The sequence below is a fragment of the Falco peregrinus genome, chromosome Z (assembly GCF_023634155.1).
Source record: "Falco peregrinus isolate bFalPer1 chromosome Z, bFalPer1.pri, whole genome shotgun sequence".
NCBI classification, from domain to species: Eukaryota; Metazoa; Chordata; class Aves; order Falconiformes; family Falconidae; genus Falco; species Falco peregrinus.
The window spans coordinates 40273025-40292437 of record NC_073739.1 but is presented as its reverse complement, the minus strand read 5'-3'; the positions used below and the strand labels follow the sequence as shown (position 1 = coordinate 40292437).

The following is a 19413-nucleotide window of genomic DNA, read 5'->3' as shown; positions in this document are numbered from 1 at the left end:
TGTCCTTATTAATTGCAACAGCCCCACCTTGACTAAACAATGGCTTTTCCCCTCACTTAGGAGATGGAAAAACTGGCTGATCCTCCTGTGCCAAGTGCTTTTCCACCTGGTCTTCAGCGAGGCTGTGGGCATCTCTGGGTCAGAAAGAGCTTTTTGCTTCAGCCACCAAATCCTGTGTGGGCTCTCAGGAAGAACATTCTGGAAAGGAAAAAGATGCATTTTATTCACAAATTCCTTACTGGTTTTCTCTAAGTGCTGACTACAGGGCATGCGGCCATAGGTTCAAAACTATGACAGAGCAGAGGGACAGTAGGTAGGGAGGTACATGCAGAAGACACACAAAACTTGTGCTCCACCTCACCCACAGTTACTGATTTCAAGATTGCATGAGAAGAGTAATACAGGCTAATACTTTCTTGTATCTCTTATTTCAGGTAACTGGTAAAGCATTTGGTCACAAGAGCCAAAAAGAAAATACCAACAAATAACAGTGATTGAGGTCTCACATAAAACCTTGAAATGTGCGACTTTCCTTCTTGCAGTTGGTTTTACTTGCCTCACATGCAATTGACATAGCAGTGGGCTGTTCAGCTTCAGCTTAACTTAATTTTTTATTTATAGCACACACAGAGGCATGCCTAGCTTAAGGCCTGCAGCGTAGAGTTCATGATGACACACTTACATCTGCATGGAAAAACTGAAACAGGCAGAGGTATATCCCCTGTTGTCTTGAAGTACACGGAAGACCATTTTGCATACACAGCAAGCATATTCTGTGTTTATTTCTAATGTAAAATCTGTTCTTTACATTTTGTTTGATCTCTTTCTCTGTTTTACATACTGTGTTTCTTGACATCTGCAGTGCTGCCTGAACAACAATCATAAAGGTCCTAAAGCATCCTCTGGCACTGTGGGTGAAGTACAGATTTTTAAGATGTTTGCTGAGACAGACTGATCAAAGGATTTGTTTTTGCAAGTGTTTGTTTGCATATGTGTGCATGATCCCTGTGTGTGGCCTGTGTGAATACCCACCGCCATTACCCTGAAGGATCTCTAAACCACCCTCTCTGCCTGCGTAGAAAGCATCTCTCTACTGAAACTAAGCAGAATTAAAATAGTTACTTGTTCATTCATTCTTTTAAATACAACCCACTGTGGCCCCCAGTGAACCTCCTCTGCAGTTTTGCTGCATGTTCTTAGCAGCAGCTGGAGGTCCCCTCTTGTTCCCGCACAGGCACAGCGGAGCTGAGAAGCACAAGGCATTGGAAGCACGCTCTGCTCTTTGTCTCGTACAGCAGCTGCTTCAGACTCCTTCCCCACTACACCAAGGCTCGCCAAAGCTGCTCTTCCACCCATGTTCCTCCCTCCTACACTCTGCTGCTGCTCTGTTTACTACTTCTCCCTCACTTGTGCTACTCTTTTCCAGCAGTTTTCACTGATTTAAGTCCCTCATTCCTTGGAGGCTGCATGGCTTCATGGCCCATAAAAACACTGTATTTCCCTATCCCTTCCCTAAACAAATAAGAAAGACATGAAATAAAACCCTCACAAATTAAGAGCTCACAGAACCACCCTCTTGACACGATTACTATAAATATTTGGAAGCAATTTGTTAAATTTCTTTCTTTCTGATGCATGCTTGCTGCTAGCAATCTACAGAGTTCATTTAACAATCAGTGCGAGTGGTTTTATATGTCACTGTAAAGCCTCGGGTCAATACTCTAATAGTCACATAGCTGCTTTTAGAATTTAGAATATTTTTTAAAATTTTAGTCAAAATGTTGCTGGCATATAAAATTCACTGGCAAAAATAGTGCTTTCACTTCACTGTTAGTATACTAAAAAATTTCCATCTTGGAAACTGAGATCATTGTTATCCACTTTACTGTGAGTAGTCCAAAAATCCAATTCCTGTTCCAGAGCACAATACATAGTATCTGAACAGTGCATTTCTTTTAATGTCGTTATCACAAAAAAGTGGTAAGTGTTTTAGCCCCATTTTTCTGTTAGAGAAACTGTGGTAGAGGGAAGATAAATATCTTTCACAAGGATTTGAGAGTCTTGCTGGTCTAATGACTTTCTGTTAGCCTATATTGCTTCCAGTTTGGGAAGGCAGAGTGCTCAGATTCTTTTAATGTATTTATGTTATCCACCTCAAAGCTGCTTTGAAATGTTAAACCACATGGCCAGGAACCACAAGTTCTTCCTCCTTCCAAAGCCGAGTGCTCATCATATTTTACTACTGTGTCAAACTCTGCACACAGCACTTACTTTTGTGAACAAGGAAAAAAGGAGGCAGAAAGCATGAAGGATGCACAGTTGTCTAGGAAACTGGTACCAGTATTTCCACTTCTTGATATCATATAGATGTGCAGTGGACTACAATACCTGCTGGGGAAATTGCATCAATGTTCTTGGTAGAAACATAGGTCCTTTCACCATTTACCTCAATGTATCCCAAACCTCCCCTTTTCTATCAATTTTTTGTAACACAGGATGTACTTATTCATCTACAGTTAAAGTGGTCTGTGTACCTTCAGACTGATGACACTTAGCACCTTTATTTCAGACATTTCTTTTCTGCTTACAAAGATGAAGAAAATTTTGCTATAGAGAATCAAGGAAGCATGCCTGTGAGAAGTGAGCTGATGCATGAAGAAGCAGACTGGGACTGATTTTTTTATCTTACCTTTGGCAAGTCAAATATCCCTTGTGGTTTGGGATATTGTGAAAGGCAGGCACTACTCTGGTAATTACTTCCCTGTCACTGATGTAAACAATTTAATAACAAAACATAAAACTAACGTAGTGGGGTCATCATCTGAAACTTGACTGCACTTAATTTCAGTTCTAAATCCTTTTATATTTGGAAGTACACCAAAGAACTAACTCAGCATTTCTAACAGTCAGAGGTAAATAAATCTCTCAGAACCCCATTTGTGTACTTCAATGGAAAAATGTAATCTCGTGGAAAGGAAATAAAAATACAGAGTAGTCTGTCAGAGTAACCTATAGCCTTTTCTGGACACTGTACCATCAAAGCTTTGTTCCTTTAGATTTTAATTTTTTTCATTATAACCTTATGTACAAGCTTAACTACCATGTTTCAAAATAACTCTTTTTATATTTAATGTAAGTAAATGTGATATGAACCTATTGATTCACAGTGACATCAGAACCTTAAAATGCCCATGTTAGATTTTTTTCACCCCATTTAAATTCTTAAAAATATTTTTGTTACATTTACAGTACTAGTCCTGCAAAATAGTTTTGCTTCCTGACCAACAAAGGTAAAATAAGACATAAATGATGGCATAGTTTATGGTTACAGGAAACAGCACAACAAGGAGCCATGGACAAAATTTTGGTGTTACATGCACCACAGTTTAGTTTACACACACAGAGCTTGCCTGCAGCTGTATTTCACGACAAAATACAATCCCTCCGGAGAATAAGGCTACATGTTTTATATTGTCCCTCGATGTCAAAAATATTGGACCAAAGTGATGTTGATGATTGAGCAGTTAGCACCCACTTCTGTTTATGCTACAGGTTTGTAATCTGTTGTACTACACCACTACTGCTGATGAGTAGTAGCTGCAGCTGTCAATGATGCAGCATAATAAAGGGTCATTTTTGCTATTTAATTGAAGTGATATGCTGCACCTGCCAATGTCGCTTGGGCAGCAGATTTCTCCCTACAGTACAGCCTCCATTTGTACTGTCACCAGTCTGGAACTGAAATGGCAGGCAATTCATTGCTCCTCCATTTGCAAACACCAAGTACTGAGCTACTGCCTCAATGTTATACTGCTCAGCTTTTCACTCTCAAGACAAAAACAAATAATAAAATGCTTTAGTTAAGGATCCTTACTGCTTTGTGCAAGAGGTGGGGCACTAGCCCCATTTTACTGCTTACAGTGAGTAGTTATAGTCTGTAATTTCCTCTGTGCTTTCAAATTGTTACTGCATTCTTCCCACCCTGACCAAAAGGTTGTGAAGCATTTCATGCACTGTTAAATAGCAGCTTCTCTCCACCCTGTGAACACCTGTATTTCATTGTTGGAGAGTGAACTGACCTGCCCATTTTCCCTCACTGTGGAATGTGCTTTAAGAATTTTTTGAACAGCATTAAGTGTGTACAAAGGGTCACACCTTGTAGGCAAGAGCTGACATCAGAAGCATATCTATCGTAATTCTTGTCTTTAAGCTTTTTCGCTTCTCTCATCTTGTCATGCTCCTTCAATACATCCACATTGCTTCAGCTGAGAGGGAAGTGCCACTTTCTCACTGCACCACCGCCGTAGCACCAGGAGCCAGGTACCCAGCAGGCACACCAGTAGCTCTAAATTCCTTAGCTAGTGCTAAGTGGTAGACCTCTGGCTGTTCTTGGGCTTATTTTTATTAAAATGAATTGAAACAAATTCTCACATTCTTTTGCTTTTTTCCCCTTCATAGATGCACAAAACCCACAGATGTGGGCAAAAATACGAGGATGGTTATATGAACTATGAAACTACTCTCAGTCTACTTTGTTTTCAGTATGGATATAAGGAGACATTTCTTGGGCTAGCAGTCTTGATTGATTGTTTATCCAATGGTAGTTATATGGCACAAGCAAGGACGAAGAAATCAGTATGTGTTCTTCACTGAAAACAACAATTCACAAGGAAGCGGGGCATAAATGTCATCCAATATTGTTTTCTGACAGGCAGCACTCTGTTATGTGGAGGTTGCAACTGCAGTGGCTTTTGCTGTAAGAAGTGGCAAGTTATTTGCTTCTATGACTGTTATGCTTGTGATGGGATCATTGTGTGTGATGTTACCTGCACTGTACTGCTTTTTCAGCTTGAGCTGGCAATTTCAAGAGCTTGCTTCTACAAAGCTCCCTACGTGGTGCTGAGCTGCATTGTGTTGATCCACCAGATAGCTCCAAGGTAGCTCAGGAATCCACACTGAATTATGCACTATTTCACACTGCAGGAAGCCTAGGAGAGTTTATTTTTAAAAATGGAGCCAAGGAACTTCAACACAATTCTTGAAAAGTAGTTGCATGAAATGTTCAGCAATGCCTATAGCTAGGGATTTAGTGAAATGACTGAGTTCCCGCTAAGGGAATGTGGACCTGGTTCAGGCAAGCACATAACAAAATTAAATACAAGTTAGAGCCTCACTCTTCTTTGTGTGCTGTCACTTTCCCTACCTATCATTATCTTTACTGCACTTATTCAGCACAGGTAAGCTTCTGTGGCTAGGAGTGTGTACTGGGTCTGGCCAGGATGGACTTCACTTTCTTCATAGCTGCCATGTTTGGATTTGTGGTTAAAACTGTTGATAAGACACCAGTGTTTTAGTTGTTGCTGAGCAGTGCTTGCACAGCACCGAGGCCTTCTCTGTTCCCTCTCTGCTCTCCCAGCAAATAGTCCAGGTGTGGGCAAGAAGCTGGGAGAGGACAGTCTGGATAGCTGACCCAAACTAACCAAAGCTTGGCTTAGCTGTTGGCCGGGGTCAACCCACCCCAGAATCCAATTATTTAAATGAACAATTTAACTCTTCAAGCTAGCACAGGTCTAGAATAGAAGGTTCTCATTTTCATGAATCTGGAATTGGTCACTGGTGAAAGCACAGCTGTGCCTACTTCATAGAAGAAATTCATGTGCCATTTAATCTAGCAGATACCAGAAATTAGAGTACACTGAATAACAAAAATCCATGCTAATTTGTCTTGAATCAGTGCATTATACATGTATTTTGTGGTTTTCTCCATGCTTTTTGGGGAATGATTCCAAGGGATCTTTACTCCAGGTGTTAATACCAGATCTGATTTGTGACTGAGAGTTGCCCTCCCTCTTGGACTCTATCAGCTCATTTAATTATTATTGCTACTAATACTCCATACTTCTCTAGCTTTTTCTCTATTTTCAACTGAACTGCTCAGAAGTGCTTTTTTCTTCTCCCTATATACTTACCCACAGGCATGGGCACAAACATAGATCATCTGATGTGCGTTCTTCAAAGTGGCCACATAAAAGCATGGAAAAAGGCATAAGATCTGTAGTTTTTATAGATAATTAAAGTACTCGCCAATACTTTAAAGTAATTTTTAATAAGTGTTTTGAGTTTTATTCTTTATTTCTAATGTTTTATAAATTTTAGCCTGTGTCAACAACTATTACACATTATTTAGAAAACAAAAATGGTGACAAGTTTTAATACCAGAAAACTGGCATTTAGCAAAATATTTCAAACAGATGTTGTAACTTCAAAAATATCAAGTCATTTTTAACAGAAACACTAAACCAAGTAACTGGTAGTGTGGTAATTTAGAAGCCAAGTATTACTTGTAGCTCAATTATTAATGAATGGTACAAAGCTTAAAAAATTGTGTTGCTTCTGGTATTCCAGTTGGGAGTCTGAAGAGGGAGAGGTGTGGAATGAGACAGATATGTAAAGATAATTTGATTCCTCTGATTGCTTATCAAAATCTTAAGATTTTTACTTCCCAGGGTAAAAAGGCAGTGCCAATACCAGGGGCAGCATGTTCAGAAAGAAAAACCTGTATTCATTTGTAGCCTTCTTTGCCTTCCCTGAGAACAGACAGACATTCATGGTTTATAATTATGCTCCCCTTTCTTCATAAATCTTATGCCTATAAAGCAGTTTATTAAAGCCCACAATATGTTCTGTTGAAGTATGCTTCTAACGGCACTAGTGGCAAAAATGATGAAGTAATTGTCTCATTTAGTAAGATCCAACTTCTACTGCAGTTAATTTCTAACAAGTCAGGAGCAAATTCAGCAAAAGGTTATATTTCTTGCTATAATTTCTGCATAAATGACATAGGAAATGGGCTTATTTTATTTAAATGGATGTCAGATGTTGCTAAAAGACAAGAAAACTCAGTCATGGGAAATGACTCCTTAGTACAGCAGGGTGCTCAGAAGGCTTATCATAACTGCTGGCTAAATGTGTAGGTAGTGAATTCTCCAGCCAGGGAACAGAAAACAGTTTCAACTTCCAGCCTTTCAAAAGACCCTTTCTGGAAGCACGTCTTACACCTCTAGGTGATTTGTGTAATTTCTGCATAGAGAAGGTCAATGCTCCAGTACTAATGACCTGGTTTGACACCCCTTAGCAGTTAGATAGATGGTGTCAGTAAAAAAAAGAAAATAAAATCAGCATTTATCAGTAGTTCTATATGCACATTATACTTCAGATAACTTATGGCAGGCAAAAATGTTTTCTATTGCAAAGAACTCTACAAAAAAAAATTTAAAACTTGATTAATACTGGAAATTACTCATGTATCCTTCTGGAACACGTTTCTTTAGGGAAAAGCTGGAAATATTGCTATGTCAGAAATGCCTGATTTTCAGTAGAAAAGAGCATTATTTTCTTTTACAGACAGCAAGTTTAGCTCTATACAGACTTCAGTTATGTTAATTTATGGAAGCAGAACCTAGTGGGGGCCTAGGATGTGTACAGGTGAGCTAAGTTAATCAAACAGGTAGGAATTCTAATTGAAAGCAAACATTCTGGTTCAGCTTTTAGGGGCAGGTGATGGGAGAGGGGCTAAGCATCCTGTTCACCTTACTATGCACCAAAATCGGGATTTTAAATGCCTAGAGAGTTTGAGCCAAACTCAGTTCTAATGCCTTAGAATTATTTTATAAGCCTCTTCTTTTCTCATTTGTACTTTACAGTGATCCATTTCTAGGCGGGTTTTTTTGGGTTTGTTTTTTTTTTGGTCAGGATCAATGGCTACATCTTGAAGTTTCAACCACACAGTGTTGGTCCTGACACTGGCAAGGATTTACACACTTACCTAACTTTCACCAAGAGTATTCCCACATAAGCAATCCTGTCATCTGTGAGACCACTTTTGCAGTTAAATCTATATGTAACCACTTGCAGAATGAGGGACTTTGAAAACTTGCCGTTTTAAATGAATGAGGGACTTTGAAAACAGAGCCAGTTGTTTGCATTTAGAACTGCTAGCTTAACTAGCATATACTAGCTTAACTAGTTTACACTTAAGGAGGCTTTAGGCCATGCCACATTAACTCAGTATTTATCTTTTAATGAGAAAACCATTTTTTCTGAAGTAAGAAAGGTGGTAAATATGATTCATCCATATTCAGTACGATGACGTGATAGTATATCAGATTTCAAGTGGTGAAAAACACTAACTAAATAGTAGAACATAATGAGTTACACTGAGAGGGAAAGTACTTGGCTAAAATAAAACCATTCAGTGGAAAGGAATTCTTCCTGGAAATGTGTTTCAAGGATAAATTCAGTATTTTTAAAAATGTATTACAAGATGGCTAGGTGTAAAGGTAAAAGCATTTGTTGTTGCCCAGGTGGGGAATGCCAACCATCCAGAGGAGAACATGAAGTAAGAACTGGGCAAGTTTGAGGATGGGAGCCATGGGAAGATCAACAGTACAAAAATGTAAAGTCATGCATTTAGCATCAGTTAATAAGAATTTCCTTTCTCCCAGAAGGTCACCTTTTGGAAGGTGAACATAAGGAAGGTCTGCTATCTATCCTGTAGTAAGACATGGAAAATAACCGATCTTTTAAGAAATGTTCCTGTGTTTGTGAATGGAACCCAGTTACCATACTCACTGCAGTTTCTCTCCCTTGTGCTTCCCACTAGCCAATGCCAAAAAATCAGGATGGGGGAGGAGAAAAGAAGAGAAAGGACAAGATGGAAGAGGCATTTTGAAATAAGCATTTCATGAGCAGTTTTATGTGAGCACGACCTCAGGAATAAACTGAGCATAGCATGTCTGAGTCTAGCAGACTCTTGTGTGGGATTTCAGATGTGACTGTATCTCAGCTGTAGCCAAAGGAGACTCAATAGCCTTTCATGCACAGCCAGAAGAAGCAGGCAGTTATACTCCCTGGCTGGCATGCTCACTTTGTCTCTGCTGCTAAACAAAAGGTCTCTGCACAAGGTCACTGTATAATGAGCCACAGTTCAGTTGTAAATACATTTTCAATGTTTCCGTCCCAGTGCAGAACAAAGAGGAGTGCCCCAATTCAGGTCAACACTTTGCAACATCATCATTTGAAGAGAAAAATAATTTTTGTCATCAGTTGTCTTGGCATTGCTGTTTCATGGAAAGCAGGCTTCCTGATACATTTGACACTGGCTGTGATGTCAAATGCCTGTCATTGCCCTCTTTAATCTTAATTGGTGATTTCTGCTTTGAGCTTTGTTGCATTTCTGCACATTCAATATCATGTGAATGAATCCTCTTTTCTTTGCCCTTCAAAATTGCACTCTTTTGGTTTTCAAAGATTTTCTTTCCTGGAGTGCTTGCAAGTGCATCAGATCTGAGGTGCAAAATTCCAACAAAAGACATGCTGTGCCAGGAACAGGAAGGTTTTTTTTGCTTTTCCATAAAAAGGCAAATTGTGAAATTGTTCTACATAGTTCAGTTCTTCTCCAGGATGCCAGCTCAACTTCAAGGTCTGCAGGCTCATAACCTAGAGTGTTTTCACCAAAAATTTCTGCACGGACTTATATTATGATTTTGAAAATGGCTCTTTAAAATACTATATTTCTTTCAGTTTATGGGTTGAAGTTTAGAATTTGAACTACTGCATGCTACCTGTTAGGATGTTAATACAGTATGTTCAGACAGTACGCTTAAGCATAAGAGTACAGAATATATTAGGATTCCAAATTATGATTTGCTTGCACAGACACCCCCAAAGCATTTTTTTCTGAACTGAAGATTATAGGATACTTCCTACTAATCATCTAATTAAAGCTGTGAATTTGCATAAACAAAGTTTTCAGCTCGAGATGTCTACGTCCATCTGACTGCAACTTACAGGCAAAGCAAAATTAAAAGCTAATTTTAAATTATTCAGTCTTATTTCAATATTTCTTCAGCACAATGGGATTTAAAGAAGACTTGCATTAAAAAAAATCTTAACTCAAAATCTTTGGCAGTCTCTTCTTAAATAATCTCAGCTATATGGCACATCTCGGTACTGCTTTTGCTCTCCTGTGTTCTTGTCACAGTATATACATTGCTCCTCAAGTTTACAGGTAGATGCACAGAAAGAAGTGATTATAGATTGCAGTAAGTATACTAAAGACCTTAGTAGTATCTTTTTTTTTCTCCTGGAAGTGCTTATTGAATGTTTTATATGAGCTTGCAGTAAAAATGAAAAATATTTTCAGGTGCCACATTTCCAGTATCAGATAAGTCTTTACAACTACATTGCTAAAATAAAACACTTGGAAAATGTACCCTATTGGGTTCCTAAGTAAGGAAGCATACAGACAGATTTTCTTGGCAAATTCTAACACTAACATAACAGCACATTAACAAGGTAATTTATAGCAGTATGTGGCCAGGTTACTGTGCAAAATATTTCATTTTGGAAACACCAGTACCTTTCAGCATAACCATCATGCTTCCTCTGTTCTGAGTGTTTTGCATGCTTTCACTTATTCTCTTCCTGGCCTTCTAAAACACATCTGCATCTTCGCATGGCTTTGATAATCCAACCCCCTTTTTCACCTCTGGTGGGAAATTCCTAGTGCCTGAGGACTACAGTTTCTTTGGGATTAGTTAGATTTTTCTTCCTTTATACACAGGCATGCACTTGTAGTGCACTGTCTAGACCCATGTATAACAGGAGGGTTTCAAAACTCTCACAAAGGGCTGCCTCAAGATTATGTCCCCAAATAAGGCAGAACATGAAATATTCCTTCAGTAAATAACTCACAAACTTCCAGCCCTGCTCGCTCCTCACAAATCAATCAAGTCTAGGTGTTCCCCATCTCTGCTTCTTCCGAAGTGGTGGTTTCTGACCCACCAAATCTTCTTCTAATTATGCCATAGCTGATCAAGCGGCATCATGCCAAAGAAAAAGAAGCTGCATGGAAAAGCTGTAGGCTGGCGCTTCTATAGCTGTGCTTGTATTAGAAAACAGACGTGTGGAGCTTGGGAGAGGGGGTGTCTTTTTGTCCCTTCCCTCCTCTGGATGGTCAAAGCAGGGAAGGTTCTGACTTCTGTTTTCAATTGAGTTTTTATTTTCTTTGACTATTGTTAAAAACAAAAAGATTCTGTGAGGGGAAAAAAAGCTTTTAAAAGAAATGTGTGTGGCTTTTGCTTCTCCTCTCTAGCTGGTGTCACAGCCTACACGATTGTACTTTGAAAATGTTTTTCCTGGGGGTGGGGGGGGTGGTGCAGAAGGTGGGGGTGGGGTGCCTGGATGTCTCCTGCAGTATGAAAGATTCTCTCTATATAATCATAGCAACGATGACAAGGTCAAATTTAAGAATTTCAGAGATTTGTCAGGACGATTCATCATGATTCATCATGATCATCATGATCATCATGCAGAATTTAAAAGGCATGTTAGATGTATAGCTGATCCCACACTACTGCAAAGAAAACTCCAGCAAGCATCTCTTTTCTATTTATGAATCTACAACCCTTCATTATCCCTGCCAAAGAAAGCAGAAGAGCTTTAACATTTAACCATAACTGAAAAAAAGTTAAAGGAAAACTTCAGTTTATCCAGTCAAAAGGGCCTATTTACAAGGGGCTCAGGAACTTCAGCCTTTTCATTTGGTGAATGAAAAAAAATCTTTATGGAACAAGATGTAGAATTCAACCTCTCTCTTCAGGACACAGTAATACCACAGTTGTAAAAGCCTACACCTTTTCTATTTCTTTTGAGTATTGTTTCTTTCATAACAGAGAGCTTCAGAATCTTTAAATGGGGCTGGAATAGAGAAAACAGAGTAACTGGAGTAAAAAAAGCCCTTTACTTCTATATTTCAGTATTTCAAGCATGATGCTGGACTGCAAGCCGATCAGATCAATGTCTGTCTGATACCTGGTTTTCACAGACCGTTATATTTACTATTCTACTTTACCCAAAGCCTGTTTTCAAGACACTTCTTATTTTACAAACAAGAAATATAGATGGGCAAAACTAAGTATTTGAAGCACAATCAAAAAATTATACTGGTGCCAAAGCAAATATACAAACAAAATACCAAAAGCTTTGGTTTTGTTCTGCTAAATCATAACCTTATTTTGAAAGCTGGTATGTGTTTTGTAATTTTTTTTTGTTTTCTTGTTATGACAAAGAACAGTATTTATTGGATATTTAATGCACTTTAACATGCTCTTTGGGGATTTTTATTGAAAGCTGACAGTAAAAAAATATTCTCTGCCTTTTATCAGAATTTAGATTTTTCTTTTAATTCTATGCATTTTTATAACATTTTATTTATTAAGCTTCCATTTGGAAGAAAAAGAAAGGGATGATACACAAACTTATATGGCCTCCAATACAGATGACAGTATTTTAATTTTTTTCCTTGAAAAATACATTGAGCCAAATCCTACTTCTGTTCTAAGATACATTACCAAGAAAGTCTAGTGAAGTCAGTGGACCTCCTCTGGTTTTGCAGGTATAACAGGCTAGGCTTTACCCATGTGTGTTTGTTTTGTAACAAGTAGTATACACTTGAAGTATTAATGTATATAAACCCTATAAACAGCTTTATCTAGATATAACCAGTACAGTACATCTTAATTTATGAGTAACAAAGAATTACAATAGAAACATTTCACTCTTCAAAGGAATGCTGGTTTTCCCTCAAACTTTAGTACTGATTTTATACTAAGTCCTTATTTTATATTTAGTGTTTTGACGGGATTATGATTCTGCCAAAATTATTTAAAAGGCTTTTCATATATTTACAAAATTTTCTAGGCAGTCCTTCATTCCTCAAGGCACTGTTCTCCTCCTCAACAAAAATCTCACTTCTAAAAGCCATCATATATCAAATACTACTCCAATTTTTGGATAACTAATTGATTTCTGCCTAATATTGTGTAAAGTTAGTAGCAGGCATTAATTTCTTAACCGAAGGCTTAACACATAAAATTGCTTACTATATTATGCTATGCTTTTATTTAGAATCATAAAATCACAGAATAGTTTGGGCTGGAAGGGACCTTCAAAGATCGCCCAGTCCAACAATCCTGCCATGGGCAGGGACATCTTTCACTAGCCCAGGCGGCTCAAAGCCCCATCCAGCCTGGCCTTGAGCACTTCCAGGGATGGGGCAGCCACAGCTTCTCTGAGCAACCCATTCCAGTGTCTCACCACCCTCATTGTAAAAAATGTTTTCCTCATATTCAGTCTAAACCAGGGGTCCTCAAACTGTTTAACCAGGGGGCCGGTGCGCGGATGCAGTGGCAGGCAGCCATCCGCAGCTGCTTGGTTGCCCCCCCAACCCCCGGCGGGGGGGTCTGTAAATACCGGGGCCCGGATTGAGGAGCCTGGGGGGCTGTATCCAGCCTGCGGGCTGTAGTTTGAGGACCCCTGATCTAAACCTACCCTGTTTGGGTGTAAAATCATTTCCCTTTGTCCTGTACTACAGACCCTGGTAAAAAGTCTTTCTCAGTCTTTCTTTTAAGCCCCTATTATGCAGCACAAGGCCACAATACGGTCTCCCTGGAGCCTTCTCTTCTCCAAGTTGAATGCCAGCTGTCTCAGCCCTTCTTTATAGGAGAGGTATTCCAGTCCTCTGACTGTTTTCCTCTGGACCCACCCTAACAGGTCCATGTCTTTCTTGTGCTGGAGACCCCATGGCTGAAGACCCCAGTACTGGCTGAAATACTTCAGGTGTGGTCTCTCCACAGTGGAGCAGAGAGGGAGAATCTCCTCCCTCGACCTGCTGGCCATGTTCCTTTTGCTGTGGCCCAAGATATGGTTGGCTTTCTGGGCTGCAAGAGTGCATCCCCAGCTTGTACGTAATCTTTCATCTACCAACATTCCCAAGTCCTACTGCACAGGGCTGCTCTCAATCCACTTGTCTCCCAGTCTGTATCAACACTAGTGATCGCCCTGACCCAGGTACAGGACCTTGTACTTGGCCTTGTTGAACTTCATGATGTTTACTTTAGCCCACCCCTCAAGACTGTCAAGGTCTCTTGGGAGAGCATCTGTTCCCACAAGCATACCAACTGCAGCACTCAGCTTGGTGTCATCCACAGACTTGCTGAGGTGCACTCAGTCTCACTGTCTATGTCATTAACAAAGACATTGAGACCAAAGCAGACAGACCCCTGGGGGACACCACTTGCTACTGCTCTCCATTTGGACATTGAGCCATTGGCTGCAGGTCTTCGGATGTGGCTAGCCAATTCCTTAGCCATCGAATAGTCCACCCATCAAACCCATATCTCTCCAATTTATTGCTAAGGATGTTGTATGGGACTGTGTCAAAGGCCCAAGACAGATTACATCAGTTGCTCTTCACTTATCCACCAATGCAGCCACTCTACCTTAGAAGGCCACCAGGCCAGTCAGGCATGATTTTCCCTTTGTGAAGCCATGTTGCCTGTCTCTAGTCACTTCCCTGTTATCCAGAGGGATCTGCTCAATTATCTTACAGATACAGGGTATAGAGGTAAGAAAGACTGGTTGATAGTTCCCAGGGTCCTCCTTTCTATCCTTTTTAAAAATAGGTATGATGTTTCACTTTTCCAGTCATTGGTGACTTTGCCTGACTGCCGTGACTTTTTGCTTTGCACAAGCTATAAATGTGGTATGGTTGGTAAGACAGTATTCTAAAGTCGGTATGCTATCCACACCTTACACAGAATTCTAAAGAAATCTTGCAGTCCTCTTCTATTTATAAGAAAAACATAAATCAGAAGTTATCAATTTCAGAGGAGAACAACATTTATCCTCTATCTCCATTTAGAGTACTAATGCCTTTATTTTTGCATAAAATATTGCATCTTCTTATTTAAATAATTTTCTCTCTCTTACTACAATAGTTTTTTGGCTTTGACCTTAACCAAAAAATACTATTTTTACAATTAGATGGAGAATCGGTTCATATTGTAGCTTTAACATTTTTTATTATCTCCCTTATTTTCTTTCCCCATAGTTTTTCTTATTTAAAAAATAAAATGTAGTAGGCAAGATAATCCTTTCCCAAAGATGGGGACTCCCATTGCAAACTCATTTATCACACCTTTCAGGAGAAATTCAGGGAATGTATGATTTGTATGTCATATACCTAAAATCAGTGGGCTTGGGATAACTTTGTGAACAAAAGGATGAAGAATAAGCACATCATCAAGTTATGGGTTAGAAAAAAGAACAATTTTAGAAACTTAGAAATGCTCAGACATTACAGAATTTCTAACCTCCATACAGTACCTTAACATGGACATGAACAGTTTCATCTACAGTAACATTACTTTTCAAAGCAGACTGCACATCATAGAAAAGTTTTTGTATTTTGAGCTATCCATATCTTTAAAGCAAATGTCATCATTTAGTCCTAGTTAAGATGACAGTACTAATCCAAACAGGAGACATTAGGACCAGGAGTTCCTATCACAGCAAAATAATAATGAACTACCAAAAACATTAAGGAGATCTTGATCACTGAGCCCATGCCAGGGAACTTTGGGCCACAGATGTTTTAATTTAGTTAATGAAAGTAGTATGTCATACTTCCTCCCGCGTAATGGGATTATGTATTAATTTAGGAACACTAAATATTCTAAATTATCAGAAGATGTTCACTTTATAAACAGGAAAGCTGTGTGCAGGACAGACCTGCAGCAGGGTGAGAAGTTATGGAAAACCCAGTATTAGCAAGAATTTTTTCGGGAGCTAGAGAGACACCTGCAAATGCCAACTACTTGCACCAGATATTTATGACATGATTACTGTTGAAGACTGATCAACAGCTCATGGCAATAGTGACAAGAGCTTGGAAATTTTTTTTCTGAAAAGAACTTTTTCGGCTATCACAAAACCCTAATTTCAGTGAAAAGTACAAATTCCCAGATTTGAAACAAGTAAGACTGCCACACTTGTTTTAAACAAGATTGGAAAGAGGGAAGAAACTAGTTCAGAATAATTCTTTGAACTCACTTATGTTAATCTAGCAGATATAGCAACCTAAACAGGAAGGCTGAGGACACAAAGGTATTCTGAATCAAAGATGCAGAGTGATAAATCACTGATGTGTCAATAGAATTATGCAAGAATGGAGTGGGATATTTATTAGTAAAGGGATTTCTGATGGTTAGTGCTAGCCTGATGGGCTAATTCTCAATAAAAGATATCACTAAAGTAATACTTTTATTGCATAGAAGTGAGAAAGGAAAGAGTTCATGGCAGTGGCTGCACAAAGTTTGGCAGTTAAGACTGACATTGTAGACAAATGTAAGGTAAGGCAAAAACAGGGGCTCAGTTCTCTGCACTCTTTTGATACAAGACTTGGGGTGGCAGATGATGCAAGCTAGTTTTGTTGGAGAGTATTTTGTCAAAGTCAAGTGTGATAGGGCCTTTGGTCTTGCCTCTAGATAACCCATCTCTATCCTTGTGTCCCTCATTGCTTCCACAATGCATCATGGTCCAAAACCCACAACCATATAATAACATATTTAATAATAGAATATAAATCTCATGGCTCATCTAGATGAAATAATTCTGCGATACTCTTCTAGCTGCATTTTAATAATTATATTTGCTATAGAAATGGAAAAAAAAATTCATTTCAGAAACTGTAAGCATACAATAAGTAGACTACCAATTTTATTGAGTGCTATATATAACTGCTTGTGGAAATCAGGTTGATTATTATTGAAATTTCAGCTTTCTTGATGCATTGTTTACATCCTTTTTTGAAGTTAAAATCAGACTGCAGGCCTTAGCCAGACATGTAATATTTTTGTTTTGCAGGCATAATGGGAAAAAAATAGTTCTTCAGCCTTTATTATCAAAATTTACATTGCTTTTCTTGGTGTATTCTTTAGCTTAATACTTAAAAGAACTCTGTATTTCGTTCTGAATTCCAATTAAGAAAATCAAGATCGAAACATCTCTTTAGCCGATTCTCATGACAGTCCTATGAAATTTAGTGAAACTCCTTGCAAATACTATATACAAGGATAAATTAAATTTTATTTTTAAACAGCTCTTATCTTAGAATAAGAATTAAAATTTCATACCTGGAGAAATATAAAATGTGAGTTCAAACAGAATGAACAGTTTTGCTAATCACAATTGAGTAAAACTGAAAAACAAGGTCTCTGAAAATGGTTCTTGGGCAAGCTCAACATAGGTAGGTGAATAATTGAGCAAAAAAATTCAGACAATTGAGCTTTACTTCTTCATTGGAATTATACTTCAGATCCTTACCCTAACCTCCCCCTACCTTCATCCTCATACTCAACCCCTTTCCCGCAAAGTCAGTGTACTGTAAATTGTTACAGGTTTTAAACTGACATGTCATATTTGGCATTAGTTTAATTAGTTTTGGCAAATGCTTTTTGGTGACTCATGGGAGAGTTCTTTTAGTCTCTTTATTAACAGATGTACCATTTCCTGTTCTAAAAGCAATGACAACAATGTCACATGGCTATAAAATCGTAGGAATTTGCTACTTACAGTCCAATAAAAACAACTTGCTTAAAAAACCAGAAATGGAGTAGATAAGATGGAAAATACACATTAGCAGAAATATTTGGTCATAAAAGATCTGATGCTTTGTCACTTATCTGAACTGCATATGTTGAACAAGAATTCTGTATTATACAAAGCATATACAATGCACAGCCCCACTGCATCGCACAAAGCTGCCTCTTCATGTTACATGCATGGAATAAAATGGACACATAAAAACAACTATCACATTATTTATCAGCTCTAGTACAATGTGCCAGATGTTCCCTTGTTTATCCTAATAGGTTGCTTCTGGTTAGAGTGTTCCAATATGAAAAGCAACCCCTGTGGACTAATACTAGAAGACCAAAAGACACTCCACCACAATTTCTAAATCATGATTTGTCTGATTATACATCCTTACTCTCCTTCTCTGCTTAGTTTGTGCAACAGAGAAGCCCCCAAAAGACACAATAATAAGTTAAAGTCTAGTGATTAGGATATGGCAGCTTCTTTTAATAATCCTCAATCTCCCCTCCCCATTCAGAAGAAGAGGGGGATGACATGTGGTAGATGTGGAAAAGGAAGCAGTACCCTGCCTGCATGCTATCTTCTCATTCCAGAGAGGGCCCTGAAGGAGGCTACTAGATCTTTTCTAGACTCTCCTCAAGCTTTCAGGGAAAAGCAGCTACCCGTGACTGGAGAGAGGAGTTTTCTGCCACACACCACTCACAAGTATTGGTTCAAGTAAAGCCCCACAAACATGGGTATGTATTTGCTAGTCATTTAAATTTATTTTTTTAAACATTCTGAGATTTTTATTTCTTTTTTTAAAGAACAGGAAAATCCTGTGAATCATCAGGAGGAGAGATTTCCATGTGAATGTGTGTCTGGCCGTTCTGAAATATGCTTGTCTTATAGAGCACAGACAAAAACATGTGGCTTGTAGCATTTCAAGGTGTGGTACAGATATCTGGATGCAGGTAGAAAGGAAAGACTCTCCTGCTGTTACTAAGCTGTGATTTTTAGACCTAGATGAAACATTTTTTAAGATAATTCAAGAAAAAAAGTTGATGAAATATTTTTTGAACCATTTCTCAACCAGCTTCAATGACTTCATTCCTCAGCGCAATTAATCTGTCACCTTTATCAGAGCTGAATTCACCAAAACAAAACAAAAACTGAAGTGAATGTATTCATCACTTAATTACAATTAAAGGTTCACATTTAGACAAGCTGCCACAGGGACATGTAATTTGCGCTTCCTAACATAGCCAATGCTCCTGTGCCAGAAGGGGCAATTCATCACAGTGGAGGGGTATTTGCTATTTCATGATAGCTCTGCTGGCAGCAGCCTCCAAGTTAACACCTTTGTTAGACATCCTAGCCATGCCCCCTTCTGGACAATGCCACCCACTCCTTCAGCTGCTCCTTCAGCAGCCTGGAGTGCCTACGACACTATACTGATGCTATTTATTTTGAACCAGCAGCCTGCAGCTGCAGCTTTGTCACATGTCACAAGGCGGGGAGAATAAAATTCCTCAGCCTTAGAAACAAGACTTCATGCCATAAATATAAGATCACATGCACTTATTATTTTAATACTAAGTATCTGCATACATGAGGATGGGAAAGAAAAGTTCTTAATGAAAAGGTGGACTAAAGGCAAGACTGCAATTAAACCTGTAATTGGAATGTTCTCAAACATATTTCTTGAGTCACCTTCTATCTTTTCCTGGTCCATACCACAGACCCTTCTTTCCAATTCCCTTTTGTATCACTCAGAAATTAAGGTATTAAAAAAAACCCCACGTTATAGATAGGACCCCATCCTGTAATATTTATTCAGGTCTCAGTTAATCAAAGTTTTGCATTTCTTACCCAGTGCTTGAGTATTTTAATGATGTCTTCAGTATTTGATGAAATAGGTCTATCCCCATCAAA

General features: G+C 38.7%; 1 long non-coding RNA gene across 1 annotated transcript in view; it reads right to left on the bottom strand.

Annotated features, from left to right (window-relative positions):
* LOC114013034 (uncharacterized) overlaps positions 1–19413 on the bottom strand; it is a 53820-nt gene that overhangs the window by 8861 nt on the left and 25546 nt on the right. The window contains exon 2 of the long non-coding RNA XR_008744717.1: positions 28–198. This is a non-coding gene — a long non-coding RNA (uncharacterized LOC114013034). The remainder of the gene's footprint in view (positions 1–27; positions 199–19413) is intronic.